Here is an 18,875-nt window from a genome sequence, read left to right as displayed (position 1 = left end):
TTGAAGATGGAACCAACAGGAGTTTCTGATGCATTAGATGTGGGGAGAGAGAAGATGGGAGGCAAGAGTGATTCGACAGTTTTTGGCTGAGCAAGCAGAAGGTTGGAGTTGCTGCTAACCAAGATGGAAAAACTGGCAGGATGGGCAGGTGTGGAGGGGAAATCTTTCTTGCTTCACTGGATCTTGACTGGGGGCATGTTGAGCTTGAGATGGACAACAGTGGTGGAGGGGACAAGATGGAGGAAGGCGTTTGAGTCTGAAGTGTAAGGGAGTGAGCCATTCAGGAGCCATCAGCTCAGAGATGGTATTTAAAGTCACAAGACTGGTGAGATCACCAAGGGAGTAGGTTTAGGCAGGAACGAAGTGCGTACCAAGAGCTGAGCCCTGGGGTCTGCACCTTATGGAGGCTAAGATATGATGAGCAGCCTTGTACTCAACGATGGGCTGCCAGAATCTGCAAAGGAGGGTCGGTCTGCAGCATGTAGGGTCCAGTACCCAGCCCTGCCAACCACTCAGTGCCCTAAATGGCTTCCCGAGTCCAGCAAAAGGCAGCCGGTAGGGCCACGTCTCCCAGCTGGGCAGAGGGAGGACCAGGCTGGACTAGGGCAGGGCACAGGCCACGGAGTGGGGGTTCATTCAGGGAGCAGATGTAATCAGAGTGTGTTTGTAGACTAACAAAAACCATTGTGGGGTGGAGACCCCAGTCCTCTCATGACCCAAGGAGCCAAATCCTGCACACTTCCCCAAGGAGAAGACTTGGGACACCAGCGAGGCTCCTCATCCCTGTGGCATGCCCTGTACCAGTGCGGGCCATAGCAAGGAAGGCACATGAGTGCCAAGGCATTTATCCTAAGATCCCGATCCCCTTTCCCGAAGCCTACTCATCTGCTCACCTGATCAGCTGCATCTGGCCTGAACACAGCCCTAGTGGCACAGAAGAGGGTTTTCCTATAGCCCTGACAGCAGCCCTTTCATCCTCCTCTCTCCCTCCCTTGGGGGACTGAGGAAAGCTCCCAGCCCTGCAGGAAGCCATCAGATAACAAACCCTCCCTGGCTGTGCTCAGAAACACTCCTCCCCTGGGGCTGACTCTCTCCTACCTCTGGCCTTTGTCCCGCTTTTTCTCCTGAACCTCATCTCTTGGGCTCACTGTAACCCAGGCTGTCAATTCCAGCTGCCCCGGCAGACTGCGGCCCTGGGAACTCCTCCCCAGCTGCGTGGACGGTGTGGCTCTCAGCACAAAACCCAGCCGGGGCTGGCAGGAGTCCTGAGCAGCTGCAGCTGGCACTTGTCTAACAGTGAAACTAGTGTTGCTACTGTGGGATCGCCCCCTTGTTTGTAGCAAATACAGCCCTCCTCAGCAAAATCTCCACCATCGTCAAAAGAAATGGTTCTGCTTACCTTTGCTAACTTCCAAAAATGAATCCCTATCCAGGGAACTAGCATATCCTTGAATGGTGCCTCCCTGTGCCCCGACCCTTCCAGAAGAGGGCTAGGGACTGGGCTGCTGAGAAGAGCATTGCTGGGAGGGAGGGACTAAGGATCCTAAGGAAGAGACCCCGTCTCCATGCCACAGTCTGATAGCCAGAAAACAACGGGTAATAATAGTTGGATAATAACACCTTTGCAACCAGTGATACTAGCAACAGTGATCACGGCCCTTTACTCAAGCACCTGCCGTGTGTGCTGGGCCTGAGGTCAGCACGTGAAATGCATTCTTTTCCATCCTCACTCTGACATTCTACAGGTGAGCACACTGAGGGTCAGAGGGGCCCAGTAATTGGCTCATCGCTGAGTTCGTTAATCACCGATCCAGCTCGACCAGTGTCATCTCTCTTTGCTGGGAGGGTTAAATTGGACAGTGTCTACTAGAGAACTTTGGAAGCCATACATATTAAGCAGCCCTCTTGGTGATCTGGTCGTGGTTGTAGAATTTGAGGCATCAGCAGACAAATAAGACATTTGTGCTTTTCTTGGAGTAAGTGGGGTACTTTCTCCAGATGCTCATCCCCACAAAATTACTATCTTCCTAAGACTCCTGAAAACCCACCAAGGCTCTTAGCAAAGTTGGCAACTCACAGGCCTCTTTTCCCACCAATGCTATTTTTTTGTGTGTGAGGAAGATCAGCCCTGAGCTAACATCCACGCTAATCCTTTTTTTTTTTTTTTGGCTGAGGAAGACCGGCTCTGAGCTAACATCTATTGCCAATCCTCCTCCTTTTTTCCCCAAAGCCCCAGTAGATAGTTGTGTGTCATAGTTTCACATCCTTCTAGTTGCTGTATGTGGGACGTGGCCTCAGCATGGCCGGAGAAGCAGCTTGTCGGTGCGCGCCCGGGATCCGAACCAGGGCCGCCAGTAACGGAGCGTGCACACTTAACCGCTAAGCCACGGGGCCGGCCCCACCGCCAATGCTATTTTTAAAAAGCAGTTAAATGGCGCCACCTCCTGGAGGAGGGGTGTTGCGGCAGTCATAACAGGACAAATAGGAGAGTTGTCCTTATTCTCACATTAAGGGACAAGGTGTGTCTTGCTCCCACCAAACATGCTGGAGCCTATGGGAGTCAGACTTTCATTGAGCCAGCTGGATTGCCAGGTGCTCCAAAACTAAGCCATTCCAGGACCTGAACATTAAGGAAGCAGCTATATAACATGCATTGGGGGAGGGGTGGAGACAGTAAATGCAAAGGCCCTGAGGAAGGATGGGTGGGTGGAGTTCTATGGATGGAGATAAGGCCAGTAGTGGTGTGGGGGGCAGAGTAAAGAAGAAAGGTTGTTTCCTATACTCCTGTCCTCCCAGTTTTGCCGTCTCAGTTCCACGTGGTTCAAACTTTTAAATCAGACCTGCTTTCTAGCTGTTAATCTCCATTTCCATTTCCAACACCTGTCTCCTTGGGCTATGAGAAGGATGATGTAATACCATGCCCATAGAGTGCCCGGCAGAGCGGGCATTCAATATGCATGCTCTCTCCCCCTTTGTGACCACAGGCTCCACCTGAGAATCCTGGGTGCCAGGCCTTCTTCCTAGGTCTGGCCAGAGGCCCGGCATTCCCTTCTCCCTGAGAGACGGGGGCAGCCTGTCTCTGACATTTTCTGTCCCGACAGGATAATGTACAATGAAGTAAACAAGACAAAGAGCATCCAGGAAAACATAGCCATGGAGGGCATGATTGTCGAAGGCTGTGAGAACCTCCTGGACACCAGCCAGACTTTTGTGAGATGGGGCATGACACCCTGCCTCCCCCAAATCTCAAGGTAGACCCCAGCAGTGGTGGCACTTGGGGACACCACCAGTTCGTTTGGCTACTATGTGCCAAAACCTGCCAGCATGATTGTGGAGTATTCCAGGGCTACTGGAGGAATGTGACAGCTGTATGTGGATGTCGGTATCTGCACACATGGATGCAGATATTACTGGTTTTCACAGTTCCCTTCTCTCCAGATGTACACATGATTCTTCCCAGATGCCCTTGATGTGTCTGTGGATGTCATAGTAAACACTGACATGTCCTTTTGGGGAGAGAGGAGTGGAGGAGAAGGACAGATACTGATTGGCCTGGTGAATCACAAGCATGTTCAGCATCTGAGGGGAAGTCATGTGGGTCAGTCCCTCTGTCCCTTGCTCATCATCCTTAGCCCCTTGTGGGAGGCCGTGATCACAGCGGTTCTCACGGGTAGGAGGTTGCCTTCACCCTCAGCCTCCACTCACGCACAGCCCTGTCAGGGGGCAGCTAGAGGCTGTGACTGAGGGGACTGACTTCCAACTCAGAGACGTTAGAGCCGCAAGGAGTTTCAGGGTCACCTCTTCAGATTCCACTTGCTGTGGGACCCTCAGCTTCTGCTTGCATGCCCCCGAGGTGACCTCCACCTCAGATGGGCCTCCTGATTTCCTTCTATACAGCCCTGGGACTCTCTGAGCAGATGAAAAGCTCGCCAGCACTTCCTGTGGCCTGTGCAGCTGCCTTTGGCCCCTGCTGCCCTTAGCAAGGGTATCATAGACTTGGAGTTTTGTCCTGAGCCCCTCTGTGTGGCCCCCTGTAACTTTTCCCTAAGCTGACGCTGTGATCTACTGAGCCCAGAGCCAGCCTCCCTGTGTCCTGGCTCCAGCTGAGCTGCAATGGGCCAAAGCTGGAAAAGGCCCAAAGAATGACCTCTCCTGGGGTGGACAGTGTCACCACAGTCCAGGAATCTGCTCCATTGCCCTGAGCCTAAGAATTTCCTTCCCACCTGATGGGCTGGGGTACACGTGAAGACCAGAGAATGGGGCCCAGCAAGGTTCCAGGCAGTGACAGATGTGGGCAGGAGGCAGAGTGGTGGCCCAGAGCAGGCCTAGGGAAATGGAGCATCAGGGAGGGCTTCCTGAGAAGGCATCACTGGAGTCGAGTCTTGAAGGGTAAGTAGGCATGCACAGGGTGGATGGCGTGAAGGAAGGCCCTTCCAGGCCAAGGAGCAGCACTCAGGAGCCACAGGTAACTTGCCCTGGAACTAGAGTGGGAGCAGAGAGGGGAGGCGGTGGTAAGGAAGGAGAAGTGCTGGAGCAGCCTGCTGGCGGGCCTTGAAGGCCTGAGTCCCGAGGACAGTGAGGAGCTGGTGGAGTAAGTGGGGAAAGGAGGCCTGGGCCACGTCTTAGGGGAGCTGGGATGGCAAATGGGTTCATCACTGCCCCCTGCTCTGCCCGGGAGTGGCTTCCGTGTGCAACTTGTTGAGGACTGGGGGGCTCTCTGGGCTCTGCAGCCCAGCATGTCGTGACTAATTGGTGATGTCTGCTGCGGCTGTGTGTGGCAGCAGGTGTCCTGTGTCTCTTGCTCATCCCTCTGGGTCAGAGCCAGCTCCACACTTGTCCAGCCTCCTGACTTCCCCAGACTCAGCCCTAAAGAGGTACAGCCTTTTAGGTACAGGATACAACCTTCCTTAGAGAGGGAGTACAAACAATACGCTAGTTGGCCTAAATTCAGCCACCAATTAAGAAAGCCTTCAGGTGCAACAATATACTTATCTTAATTTCAATCTCAGAAACTAACTCCTAATCTAATACTGCATTAATCTATTAATTCATAGAAGTAGTACTGTTACTATGAGGAACAAGAATTATTTCTCCTTGCATAATCTTAGAACAGATAGATAATCACCGAAAGTTAACAATAAAATAAATTCAACCCAATAATTATTTATTACATTAACTGTTAACCCAACACAGGTAGGCATTCAAGCAAAGATTTAAAAAAGTAAAAGAAACTCGGCAAACACAGCCCCCACCTGTTTACCAAAAGGATCTCCTCTGGCATTTCTGGTGTTACAGGCACTGCTTGCCCAGTGACACGGTGTAAAGGCCACAGTGACTGGACCCTGGAAAGGCAGCATCATCATTTGTTGTCTAAATGAGGACTTGTATGAACGGCCACTCAAGGGTTTTACTCTCTCTTACTTTTAATCAGTGAAATTGACCTTTCCCTGAAAAGGCGGGAATGACAAAGTAAGACGAGAAGACCCTATGGAGCTCCAATTAATTTAAAAAAATCAAAGGTAAGCCAAATCAAGGGATAACAAAACTTAAAGGGACTAACAATTTTGGTTGGGGTGACCTCAGAGAATAAAATAACCTCTGAGTGATTAAAATCTAGACCAGCTAATCAAAATATTTTATCACTTATTGATCCAAAATATTGATCAACAGAACAAGTTACCCTCGGGAAAACAGCACAGTCCTATTTTACTGTCCATATCCACTATAGGGTGTATGACCGCGACGTTGGATCAGGAGATCCCAGTGGTGTAGCTGCCATTAATCGCTCATTTGTTAAACGATTCAAGCCCTACGTGATCTGAGTTCAGACCAGAGTAATCCAGTCAGTTTCTAGCTATTCCATATTTCTCCCAGTACGAAAGGGCAAGAGAAACAAGGCATACATTACAAAAGCACATTCAAACTAATAGGTGATATAATCTTAATCTAATATAGATATGTATATAGACCTGCCTATAAACAGGGTTTGTTAGGGTGGCTGATTAATTGCATAAAAAGTAAACCTTTATACCCAGAGGTTCAATTTTTCTCCCTAACAGCATGTTCATAATCAATCATCTTTTGTTAATTGTCACCAATCTACCTTCCATAGAATTCCTTACACTAATAGGATGAAAAGTATTAGGTTATATATGACTATGTAAAGGACCACACATCATTGGCCCCATGATCTGTGGAGACATCAGTATTTATATCAGTGTCACAAGGCCATCAGCTGGAGTTCACATTGGAAAACGTACCCGGGAAGACACCCTACGGAGGACCCATTAGCATACAACTGAACAAGTAATGTGGACTTTTGTCGATGATCATTTGAAAACGTAACTGGGAAGACACCCTACCAAGGATCCACTAGCACACAACTGAACAAGTCATGTGGACTTTTGTCAATTACCTAGTATTTAAAACGGGAGGATAGGGCTGGCCCCGTGGCTGAGTGGTAAGTGCGAGAGCTACGCTGCTGGCGGCCCGGATTCGGATCCTAGGCGCACACCGACACACCGCTTCTCCGGCCATGCTGAGGCCAAGTCCCACATACAGCAACTAGAAGGATGTGCAGCTATGACATACAACTATCTACTGGGGCTTTGGGGGAAAAAATAAATAAATAAAAATTATAACAAAAAAAATAAAATGGTAGGATAAAGATGCAGGATTCTAATGGGTTCATGGAAATGCTGAATGCACAATTCGGAAACAAGGAATAATCGACAAGGTAAACCAACTCCAATAGATTTATAATTGCTTACTTGTACACAGTAAGAGTTTTTGCTGAACAATTAAGTATTCATGTATTTGTCTTGATGAAAACATGAAACTTTATGTTGAATAAAAATGGACCATTTTCCTGTATTAGTACATTACTACTCATCATTTAGTCATTTCTATAGTTAATGGAGTTATAAACATAATTACAAAGGCATGCATCCATCAGAAAACAACTATGAGTGAATCTGGGAATTGTAGGGCCAAAAATATTGTTTTCAATATTATGTATTAGAACATGTATATACATAACAAGGATGAGAGAAAACTTTGATTAAAGGAGATTAAAATGTAATCTAATCTTAAAAGAATAAAAAGAGTGTCAGTCCTGGGAGACTGGGGATAGGCAGTAAAATTTCACAGAATTCTGAGACTGGAAATGGGCCATTCCCTACCTTCATTTTTTTATTGTCGTTGCCAAGGGAATTTTTCCACCAAGAACAGAGAGATGGAGGGGAAAGAGGACATGGAAGGATATTGCAGACATGGGAAGGGTTCCATTTTCAGGACACCTTAGAGCAGCCAGGTGTCCATATTCTAGGTCATGTAACCACAAAGAATTTCCCCTGGGAGATGCCTTCTGTAGCTCTTCCCTCCAAATTTCCACTCATTCCTCCTGGTGAGATCATCCTAAATGAGAACAGGCTGGGAGAAACACAGAGCTGCCTGGAAAAAAGCCTATCTTGTAAATTGACCCTGCCCTGGAGCTGACTGGGCAGAGGGCAGGAGCTGCACGATGGATACCGACTCCCCTTCAGTCCAGGGACTTTCCTTTATTGCCCTTTGAAGAATACACTGACTGTAGCACTGAGGTTCACTGAAGGCCAATAAGATCTAGTGTGAGACTAAGTTGTCAATAAAGCACTTGACGCAACATGTTTTCATGTGTATCAATATGTGCATAACTAGGGAGAAGGGCCTTAACATCTTTATGATCCTTAAGGGAAATTTGACTCACATCAATTTAGGAATGATTGACAATAACGTGTCATGTAGAAGGATCGTCAATCTAAATGAACTTATTCACACAGTCAGTGTCCTAGTCAGTATGGGATGCTGTAACAAAAATATCATAGACTGGGCACTTTATTTATTTATATTTTTCTGAGGAAGATTCACCATGAGCTAACATCCGTGCCAGTCTTCCTCTATTTTGTATATGGGTCATGCCCACAGCATGGCTGCTGATGAGTGGTACAGGTCTGTGTCTAGGAACTGAACTCAGGCCACCGAAGAAGAGCTCATTGAACTTAAACATTAGGCCATGGGGCAGACCCCTAGACTGGGCATCTTTGGCTTTTGTGTGTGTGTGTGAGGAAGATCAGCCCTGAGCTAACATCTGATGCTAATCCTCCTCTTTTTTGCTGAGGAAGATTGGCCCTGAGCTAACGTATTTGCCCATCTTCCTCTACTTTTTATATGGGACGCTGCCACATCATGGTTTGAGAAGAAGTGCATCAGTGCATGCCCGGGATCTGAACCTATGAACCCTGGGGCCACGAAGCAGAGCACCCACACTTAGCCACTGCACCACCGGGCCATCCCTAGACTGGGCACTCTTAACAAGAGAAGTGCATTCCTCACAGTTCTGAAGACTGGAATGTTCAAGATCTAGGTTCAAGCTGAGTGGCTTTTGGTGATAGCTCTCTTCCTGTTTTGCAGAAGGACAGCTTCTTGCTCTACCCTCATCTGGCAGAGAGAGCTCTGGCCCTCCATCTCCTTGTAAGGGCACTAATCCCATCATGGGGGCATCACACTCATGGCCTCATCTAAGCTAATTAACTCACAAAGGCCCCACTTCCAAATACCATCACGTCGGGGATTAGGATTTTAACTTATGAAATTGGATTACATAGACATTCAGTCCATAGCATTCATGAAACCAACAATTAACAAATATTTATAGAAGTCATACAGCCCAAACTGAAGAATGTTCTGGAGATCATGTGGCAAATGATACAATGTCTTTCCCTTCATAGAGTCTCCTAGTGGAGGCAGTAAAAATTAACAGTCAAAGAAAACTTGTGCTATTTAAAAGCTAACATAGATCAATTCTGACAGACTGTACTTACAATTGTCTTTTGGTAAGACAGGTCTGATTATCAGAGTCCAGATTAAGCAAATTCCCCCGGGTGAGGGCATGTCTGGCAATCTCACCTAAAAAGGCTCTTTCCTTTTTGAAATTTTATTTCATCTAGTCCTGTTTGCTTCCACATCCCTTTGGTGTTTTCAAACATATAGTATTTATTAAATCAATGTTTAACTGTTGCTCTGCCTTTACCACATCTGACTGGAAGCAGAAGTTACTGGACTTGGCTGGAACCAAATTTCAGTTCATTTTTCCTCCTCTTTCTGCTCAGACTCTCTTCTCTCACCATTGAAATAGCAAATGCCTTAGGGGAGAAGCCGCATGGAGCTGGTGCTCACAATCTTGTGTTTCCTTTGTCTCAGAGATTGTAGACCCCCAAGTCCTGTCTGCACAGGATGTTCTACAACCCTCCAAACAGCTGTTGTGTGCTTTGTCCAGCTCTTATAGCTGCCCAAGAAAAGCTACTCAATAAAAGTGGAACCTGGGATCGGCCCCGTGGCTTAGCGCTTAAGTGCATGCGCTCCGCTGCTGGCAGCCCGGGTTTGGATCCCGGGCATGCACCACTTCTCCGGCTATGCTGGGGCCGCGTCCCACATACAGCAACTGGAAGGATGTGCAGCTATGACATACAACTATCTACTGGGGCTTTGGGGGGAAAAAATAAATAAATAAAATCTTTAAAAAAAAGAAAGTGGAACCTGCAGTAATTTTATCCTGAAATGTTTTAAATATTTTAAACCAATGAATATTTGTCATTTTTCAAGGATTATTTCTATAATTTTATAAGAAACATTTAAATAGGAATTTTAACAGCAATAATGGCTGTTCTTTGGCCAGAATTCCATGTCATTAATTGTTTGGAATTATATTTAAGCTTTGATGCACTCTCTTCAGTGCCTTTTAAAATATCACTGTTCCTTACATTTAAATATCTTGTGATGGGTTTCTATCAGTCACCTTTTTTGTACCATTTCAGATCCTTTTGGGTCCTCATACCCTTGAGTCATATGTCATTTAGCAACCAGCTTTGTAGGTATCATATTTGCTTTATGCAAGTGCCTCCTGACTGCTCCCCACATTTTTTCCCTGTGCCCTCTGCCTCTCCCTCTCACCCTGGGGTGTCCATGTTGATGCTGAGGTGTGAAAAACCTCTTGATCAAGCCCAGTCGTGCACAACCACGTTCCTTGTTGTGTGGATGTGTGTGTGTTCAGCAATTCTGTATGGTCACAGGGTGCATGGCTATTATGGCATCTATGTGAAAGTGTGTTTTGTTGATGTGTGTGTGTTTAGAGAGTTCAAGTCACTGTGGTCTCTGAGACAGTGAGTGGTCTGTATGTGTCTGTGTTTGTGTGTGTCTTCTGAGTATCAGTGTGCATTATCGTGTAGTTTACAGTCTGAATGCTGCTGGTCATTTGCAAATAGTGTGTATGTGGGTGTGGGTGTGTGTTGTCAGCATTTCCACATGTTCAGAGGATGTCTGTCATTGTGGGAATGTGTGGAATAAGTACGTTGTTAGAGATCGGTGTGGGCACCAACATTGTTTGCCTGTTACTAGTTCAACACTCAACACCCCTGAAGAAACATTGAGTCCAGACATTCACAGGCTCCATCAGGCCCACAGAGATCTTACTCAGCTGTTTTCTTCCCATCACAAACATATGAACAGGTAGCCAAGGACCACTTGATATTTGAGGAATTTCTCTAGCATGAAAGATGGAGCAAAAAACACATACAGTGAAGTGAGGGACTAAAGGAGCAGCAAGGAAATCCAGAGATCATAGTGAAACTTCAACTGCATATCTAGTAACATCTTCAAAACAATTAGAGATGGGCCAGTCCCATGGCCTAGTGGTTAAGTTCAGAGAACTCCACTTCAGTGGTCCAGGTGCAGTTCCTGGGCGTGGACCTACACCACTAATCAGTGGCCAGGCTGTGGTGGCAACCCACATACAAAATAGAGGAAGGCTGGCACAGATGTGAGCTCAGGGTGAATCTTCCTCAGCAAAAAGAAGAAGATTGGCAACAAATGTTAGCTCAGGGTGAATCCTCCTCAACAAAGAAAATAAAAAAGAGAAAACAACCAGTAAGTGTATATATATGTATTGATGTTACTGCACAATATTGGGGTTCTTTTGCCCAATGCACATTAAAAAAGCCAATTATTCTGGCATCAGCTTTTGGGAAATGAAGTGTAGCTTTATTTTGTGAGATTGATCTGCAAGGAGACAGGGGGCATGTGTCTGTCTCAGATCTGTCTCCCTGATCCAGGGCTTGGGGCACAATTTATGGGATGAAGGGCAGGGTGGTCTGACATGTGGAGGTACATGATTGGAAGTAAGGAGAAGTGAGGGAATTGATGATCTGCACAAGCAAAGTCAAGCTTCATGGCTCTTCATCGGATGTGTGTTCACAAATTGGCAGTGTTACCATGATCGGAGAATGGAGTTTTTAGCTCCTTGATGTCAAAAACGTCACATATAAAGCATTTGTGAACTCCCAGTTGATGAGTTGGTGGTCCCAACTGGTCTGAACTGGACGAGGTGTCTCAGTTCCTGAAAGAAAACTCTTAAATACTCTGTTGATAAGATGGGGTCAGTTTAACTGGTCCTGGAGGGCCCAAGGTTGTGTTTGTATATGCGTGTGTATGCATATGCATGGGATTATCTGTATGTGTGTTAAATGTACAGTATACACAAAGCCAGGCTCTAGTTAAAGTGGTCAGGACAGATTTTAATCAGGCATATACCACTGCAATAGGGAAGAAGGAACAGGATGAACTGAATTCAATTTGATTTGTACAGAGGTGACTGGGCATTTGAAAGGGAGAATGAGGAAGCAGGCAGAGGAGTGAGCAGGGGCTCAGTAGAGTCAGGGAGGGGAAAGTTACAGAGTGTTGGTCAGTGCAATGTGATCTGGCCAGTTGTGTCTGCTAGTTGGAAATGATCAAAGTTTCACTTCTCTGCTCTCACAGAGTCTGGGAGACAGACACCCTGTCCTCCAATGGCTCTCAGGACCTTGAGAAATGCACTCCTGAGTTATAGGAGACACACATACAACTCAAAAGGACAGAGGAAAGATTCACAGTTGTAAGCACTTTTGGGTAAATGCTCTAAGAAAGGAATGTCAGGGTCCAATGATCGAGTGTTGGCCAGAACAGTCAATCCTTATTGCTGCCTTGAGCTTTCTCAGGCAGGCACTTTAAGGGGGCAGTGGTCATCCTAAGGATGTGGATTTGAGCTGTTAGAAACTATGTCAGTTTTTAAGTCTTATAAATTGTGTGTGGGGAGGTGAAATCATTTGTGCTGAGAGGCTGTAGATATTATAGGCCAAGATCGAGGCCTAGACAAGAATAGGGCTCAAAGGAGCCTGGCTTGAGTTTGGTCAAGTACAGGAAACTACATATATAAATAATATATGTATATTTTTTGAATAATATAAATCAGTATAATGAATAATATAATATATTGAATTAAATATATATTTAATGATTATATAATGAATGTGTATGTTTATATATTTTTGAATTAAATAATATAAATATATATATGATTTAAAGGAATATTGACACATAATAACAGAAATTTACAGAATTCCTAAAAGACTTCTACTCTAGGTTCAGGAAGCTGAATACATCTCAAGAACAATTAAAAAAAAAAAATCTAGAGCCAGATCCATCCAGGGAAAGCAAAGAACACTAAATAAAAAAGAAGATACTCAAAGCCCCACAGAGGAACAGAACACTTACGGAGACTTACATTTAGACATATGATACATTTCTTAACAGTGGAAGACAAGAGAGAGTTGGATTAAATATTCAAGGTACAGAGAGAAAATAACTTTCAGTGTATATCCAATCAAACCATATCTCAAGGACTAGGGTGACTTAAAGATATTTTTATGGGAACACTGACTAAGAGTATTACCACCAACAAATGCTCATTAAGGATCTTCTAAAGAATGTACTTTAAGGGGGTCAGCCACCTGGTGTAGTGGTTTAAGTTCAACACACTCCGCTTCCAAGGTCTGAGTTTGTGGGCTTGGATCCCAGGTGTGGACCTACACCACTCATCAGCCATGCCATAGTTGCGACCCAGATACAAAATAAAGGAAGATTGGCAAAGATGTTAGCCCAGGGCTAATCTTCCTCAAGGCGAAAACTTAAAAATTATAAAAGAATGTACTTTAAGGAGAAAGAAATTGACAGAAGAAGAAATGCCAAGAGGTAAAAACGGATGGTGAGGATAAAAACAGTTACACATCTGAATAAATCATTGAAAGCATGACTTAATGAAACAATAATAATATTGACAATGTATAACTGATGGAGTTAAAAACTAATGACAAGAGAACTTCTGTTTTAGAGGAGACTAGGACAGGAAAGCATTCTTGCTGCAAAACTGGACAAAGCCAGATAAATCATAAATATATTTTCAGAGCATCAGAGAACTTCAGAAGCAACCAACTAAAATTCCAAAAAGAAGAAAAAGTCTTTTATGTGGGCAAGGATTTTTATCTTTCTTTCCCCTGCAGGCGTTTTCTGATTCTGGGTGCCTGCTGAGGATCTGGCTTGCTCAGTCAGAGCCTCGGATAGGGAAAAGAGAAACTAGCCAAACTTGCAGTGATTCTGCAGGACTGGTGTGGCAGAGGAAACCCGAGGGCTTTCAGACACACAACTGCTCTTATCACAGCACATGTACTAAGTTTTGGTGCCACACAGGAATCTGGGGATCTAGGCCAAAAGCTTCCACAAAACAAAGTGAAACCTCCAGAAGTGGTGGAAGTGGCCTAAGTCAAACATACTGCTAGTCTGACCTTCAGGGAATTTGCCATATTGTGAAGCGATGTAAGGTAGGAGGCTGCAGAGCTGCGCTGAGATGTCTGAAGGATGTAGCTGAATTTTCTGTGGCCTCCCAAACCTGAAGAGAGAGAGATCTACCAGACTTAGAACCAGACCCCTGTGCGGGGGAGAGGAGCACAGCAAACAGGAACCGGGGAAAGCGGAAGGGCTGGGTTTACTAAAAGTGAGACCCGGCCCAAACTCTGATCAACGTCTGATTGGACTCAGGTGATCCAACCTCACTCTGTTTCTCAACGAAGGACAATAAGGTCATGTGGAGCCTCTCGAGTGACGTTACACAGACCTTCCAAAGACACTGGTGAGAGGATGGAGAAGGCAAGCCACAGACTGGGAGAAGACCTTTGCAAATCACATATCTGACAGGACTATAAAGAACTCTCAAAACTCGGCAATAAGAAAATCCAAGTTTAAAATGGGCACAGATTTGGACACTTCACCAAAGAAGATACACAGATGGCAAATAAGCACAGGAAAAGATGCTCAACGTCATTAATCGTGAGAAAAATGCACATAAAAACCACATTGAGATACTGCTACGTACCTATTGGAATGACTAGAATTAAAGAGGATGAACATACCAAGTGTTAATTTAGGGTGGAAAGTAACTGGAACACTCCTACATTGCTGGTGGGAAGACAAAGTTGTTCAGCCTCTTTGGAAAACAGTTTTATTTATTTTTTGTGAGGAAGATCAACCCTGAGCTAACATTCATGCCAATCCTCCTCTTTTTTTCCCCAAAGCCCCAGTAGATAGTTGTATGTCATAGTTGCACATCTTTATATTTGCTTTATGTGGGATGCGGCCTCAAAATGGGCGGAGAAGCGGTGAATCAGTGCATGCCCGGGATCCGAACCTGGGCCGCCAGTATTGGAGCGGACGCACTTAACCACTAACCAATGGGGCCGGCCCCTGGAAAACAGTTTTAAAGTGGAGTTTGTTATGCTGCTGTAACAAATCAACACAAATTTCATGGCTTAAAACAACTCAGATTTATTGTTTTACAGTTCTGTAGGGTAGCAGTCTGACACGGGTCTCCTTGGACTAAAATCAAGGTGTTGTCAGAGCTAGGTTCTTTTGGGGGGACTGTAAATGTTAATCAATTTCCTAGCCTTTTCAAGCTTCTAGAGACCACCACGTTCCTTAGCCTATGGCCCCCCTCCTCCACCCTCAAGACCAAGAACTCTGCACCTCTTTTGCCCTGCCTCCCTTGTTGCATCTTTTTTCTACTCTCCTGCTTCTCTTTCCCTTTTAAGGGCCTTTGTGATGCACTGGGCCCACCTGAATAATCCAGGATAATCTCCCTATTTTGAAGTCAGTTGATTAGCAACCTTAATTCCATCTGCAAACTTAATTCACCTTTGCCAAGTAAACTAATGTATTCCCAGGTTCCAGGGATTAGGACATCTTTGTGGGCCATGACTTTGCTACCACAAACAGTTTTTAAAATAAAGTTAAACATACACATACCATGTGACCCAGCAATTCCACTTCTATGTGCTTACCCAAGAGGAGAAGACTAATGCTCACACAAAAACTTGTTTGCAAAGATTTATAGCAGCTTTATTCATAGTCAAAAAAGACAAAACTGAAAATAACTCAAATGTCCTACAACTGCTGTATGGATAAACTGTGGTACATTCACACGATACTACATTCAGCAATAAAACAGAAGGAACTGCTGATACAGACAACAACAGGGATGAACACTAAAATGAATGTATTGTGCTACATGAAAGAATCCAGACTCAAAAGGCCAAATACTGTAGGATTCCATTTATATGATATTCTAGAAAAGACAAACCATAGGGAAAGACAACAGATCATCAGTTGCCAGGGGTTAAGGGTGGGGGAAGAGTTGACTACAAAAGAGCAGCTCAAGGGAGTTCTGGGTGCTGGAACTGTTCTGTGTCTTGATTTTGGTAGTTGCACAGCTCTATGCTTTTGTCAAAACAGTTGTACAAAGAGGAAAACAAATACATCATTTCTCACTCATCAGATTGGCAAAACTTTAAAAATCTGACAATCCCGATCTGACAATTCCCAGGGCAAGGATGACTCAGACACTGTTGGCGGGAATGGAAATTGTTAAAACTTCAGAGGATGATTTGGCTGCAGCTCGTCAAGTTGCAGATTCACATCAGCCCCTTGTCCAGCAATCCACTCACAGGCAGGTTTCCATTCTAGGGAATCCACGTGTGCTCGAGGAGACACACACAAGTATAGTCATTAAACATGGTATGGGAATGAGTTAATTGTGGTTAGTAGTTATTTAAAAAAGAAAGGAAATATGCATATGGGAAAGAATCAACCCTGCTGGCTACATATGTGATCTGGGAAGGTAACTCATTGGTTTGTCTACTTAATAGTATGTAGCACAGACAGCACTGTACTAGGAATCTGGAGACAAGCATCTGAGCATATAGTTCCAACTCTGCCACTAAGTAGCAGTCAGACTATGGACAACTTAACTTGAGAAACCTCACTTTCCATTTCCTGGAAAATGAAGAGGTTAGGCTCGACAACCACTAAAATTATTTCCAACTCCACAATTCTATGATTCAATGTCAACAATCAAAAATTATATTCCAAAGTACCTATGTTCAGAAACTGTTTTTCCCAGATACCCTGAAACTGGAAACTATCAGGGAAATAGGATATCTTAAAATATTGATACATAAAATGGCCCAAATTTCTTGGTACGTCTATGACAAGCTGTTTAATCAAGATTGTAACTCAGAAAGAGCATATAAACAGCGAAACCTACCATATTGACTTGGGTCACCCTCAGGAAAAACATATGTCCTCTCCCATTTTAACAATGCAAAACAAATTCACTGTATTAATGAGTCCATCTTGTCAAGTTCAGGTCTGTCTAGCCAAAAGTCATTCATGTATATGGTAAGATTTACTTGATTTTTTAACAAAGATAAAAAGATAAATGGCTTTTTGTATTTTTGCCTGTTTCATCTATAAAGCTCTTACATTACAATTTAATAGCTTCAGCCTGCTACAATAATTTAAAGAGCCTTTTGAAACTTGTAATATGCCATGTCCAACAGGATCTAGTAAAAAAATCAGTAGTTCACAATCCAAAAATGCTTATTTAGATTCATTACCAACAATACTTACACTTCAAAGACACCTATAACCAACATGTCATTTGTTCCTACTGCAGAATTTAATAGGTTGTTAAATTCTGGTATGATCCAAAACTATAATTAGGCTGCTATCAATAAAATGTATTTTATTAATCAGAGATATTAAAACTAATGATTAAACTATTAAACTAAATGATTAACTAAATATTAAAACTAATGGCAACTAACGATCTGTTGTCTTTCCCTATGGTTTATCTTTTCTAGAATATCATATAAATGAAATCCTACCGTATTTGGCCTTTTAACCTTTCACCCTCTCAGCCAAATCAAAATTTGAAAATTCTTGTTCTATGAGCTTTCCAAATCTAAATTCTTACAATTGTAAATAAGTATGGAGACAAAACACACGCTATATACTACTTCTAAAAACCTCCTCCTTATCCGATTTTAAATTTAGCACCAACTGCCAAGAAAAACCTTTCCACTGAAAACAAAATTCCGTACACATTATGTCAATCATCAATTGATCAGTCATCAGTCTATGTTAACATATGGTGAATTATTATTAGGAAGCTACATAATTTTCACCAAAGACTTTTTAAAGCTCCTTTCATTAAATGCAGTTTACAACAATTCACAGGCTTCAAAGTTCCCCTTGCAAATATAGAGTCAATTATCAGAAACCATTAATGGGATTAGGCTTTTCTATAAAAGTGGTCCCAAGGAAGTAGGAACGTTTATTTGTTTAAAGAACTCAATGAGGAACCCAATAGCCTGAGCTGAGTCAGGCAGAGGATCGCAGACCACAGTCCATCTTCTGAAGGAATGTGTTCACCCGGGGATGTAGAGACCTGGCCTAGACGGGGCCCCCGGGGGCACGAACTCAAGGGCGCGAGCAGAGGGCTAGCGACTCCCTGCTGCCCCCTGCACCTCCGCTGGGTGGGCAGGAGGCCCCGCCGTGGTGGGGCCCCGCCAAGGCAGAGGGGCCCGCCGGCCAGGCGGCGCTCCTCTGCTCCTCCAAGGGACAGAGTTGGGCTCCCCCGCCTGGGGCAGCCCGCCAGCAGCCCCGGCCCCCGGCACCATCCGCCGACCCCCCCCACCGCGCTCCCGCCATCTGCGGTGGAGATCTCCACACCGAGCCCACCGCCCAACGCCTACCTCAGCGCCGCCTCCTGCCCAGCGCTCCTCCACACTGCAGAAAGGAGAGCTCCCCAGCGCTGAAAATCCTGGAGGAAGGATCCAGAAACCGCCCATCCCCCCACACAAACCTCCGAGGAGGCCACCTCCGCACCAGGGACCCCGCCTCCAGTGCACGTTCCCCGGGGCTCTCCAGCTCGCCATCCCCTCTGCCGCTCTGAGAGCCAGTCCTGCGCATGCGCGGCCTTCAAGGATACAATGGGAACCTCTGGGGGGCACCGGGAGGGGGGTGGGGGTGCGGGGTCCAAGGTGTCCCTGAGAGGGAGAGCGGAAGCGGGCTGGCTCTCTGCAGTCCTTGACTCTGCTCTACCTGGATGACCATCAGCTCCTGGAGAAAATCTGCCTTCCCTTGAGGCGGCTCCTCCTGTCCTGAGAAGTACGTTACATGATCTAACATTTGTTTAAAAAAGAAGAATGACATCCTTAACACCTGATGTGTCGTGTCCCCAGAAGAATTCTCTGCTTCCCCAGAAGACTAGACAGTGAGCAACTGGGACTGAGTTCTGACCTAGGAAGGAAGGACACTGAGGGCACAGCTGTCTCCCCTCTGCTGGCTCCTTCCCCTGATCTGTGCCCGTGATGGGGACACAGCTTTGGGGACTCGTGCAGGTGACAACGCTCACATGTTTGCCCACCATATTACATTTCTTATGATTGAGTGGTTAAAATGGGAGGCTAGCTGTCTGTTTTTCCGACGATTTCACTTGCAGAAATGTCTTTGGACAAAGAAGTTTGTTTTCTTAATTTCTGATTTTTATAATCAATAACAATAGTTAAAATACTTATTTTCTTAATCTCATTGGCATGCTAAAACAAACAAGTCACTTGGTTTTCACCAAATTGACC

The 18,875-nt window shown here is 45.0% G+C and overlaps 1 long non-coding RNA gene across 1 annotated transcript in view; it reads right to left on the bottom strand.

Moving 5' to 3' along the window:
- Positions 1-18,074, bottom strand: part of LOC131406532 (uncharacterized) — a 36,271-nt gene extending 18,197 nt beyond the window's left edge. Inside the window, exon 1 of the long non-coding RNA XR_009220172.1 lies at positions 17,991-18,074. This is a non-coding gene — a long non-coding RNA (uncharacterized LOC131406532). The remainder of the gene's footprint in view (positions 1-17,990) is intronic.
- Between the last annotated feature and the right edge of the window lie 801 nt (positions 18,075-18,875).

Source organism: Diceros bicornis, chromosome 5 (assembly GCF_020826845.1).
Source record: "Diceros bicornis minor isolate mBicDic1 chromosome 5, mDicBic1.mat.cur, whole genome shotgun sequence".
Lineage (NCBI taxonomy): Eukaryota > Metazoa > Chordata > Mammalia > Perissodactyla > Rhinocerotidae > Diceros > Diceros bicornis.
This window is presented reverse-complemented; position numbering and strand designations above follow the sequence as displayed.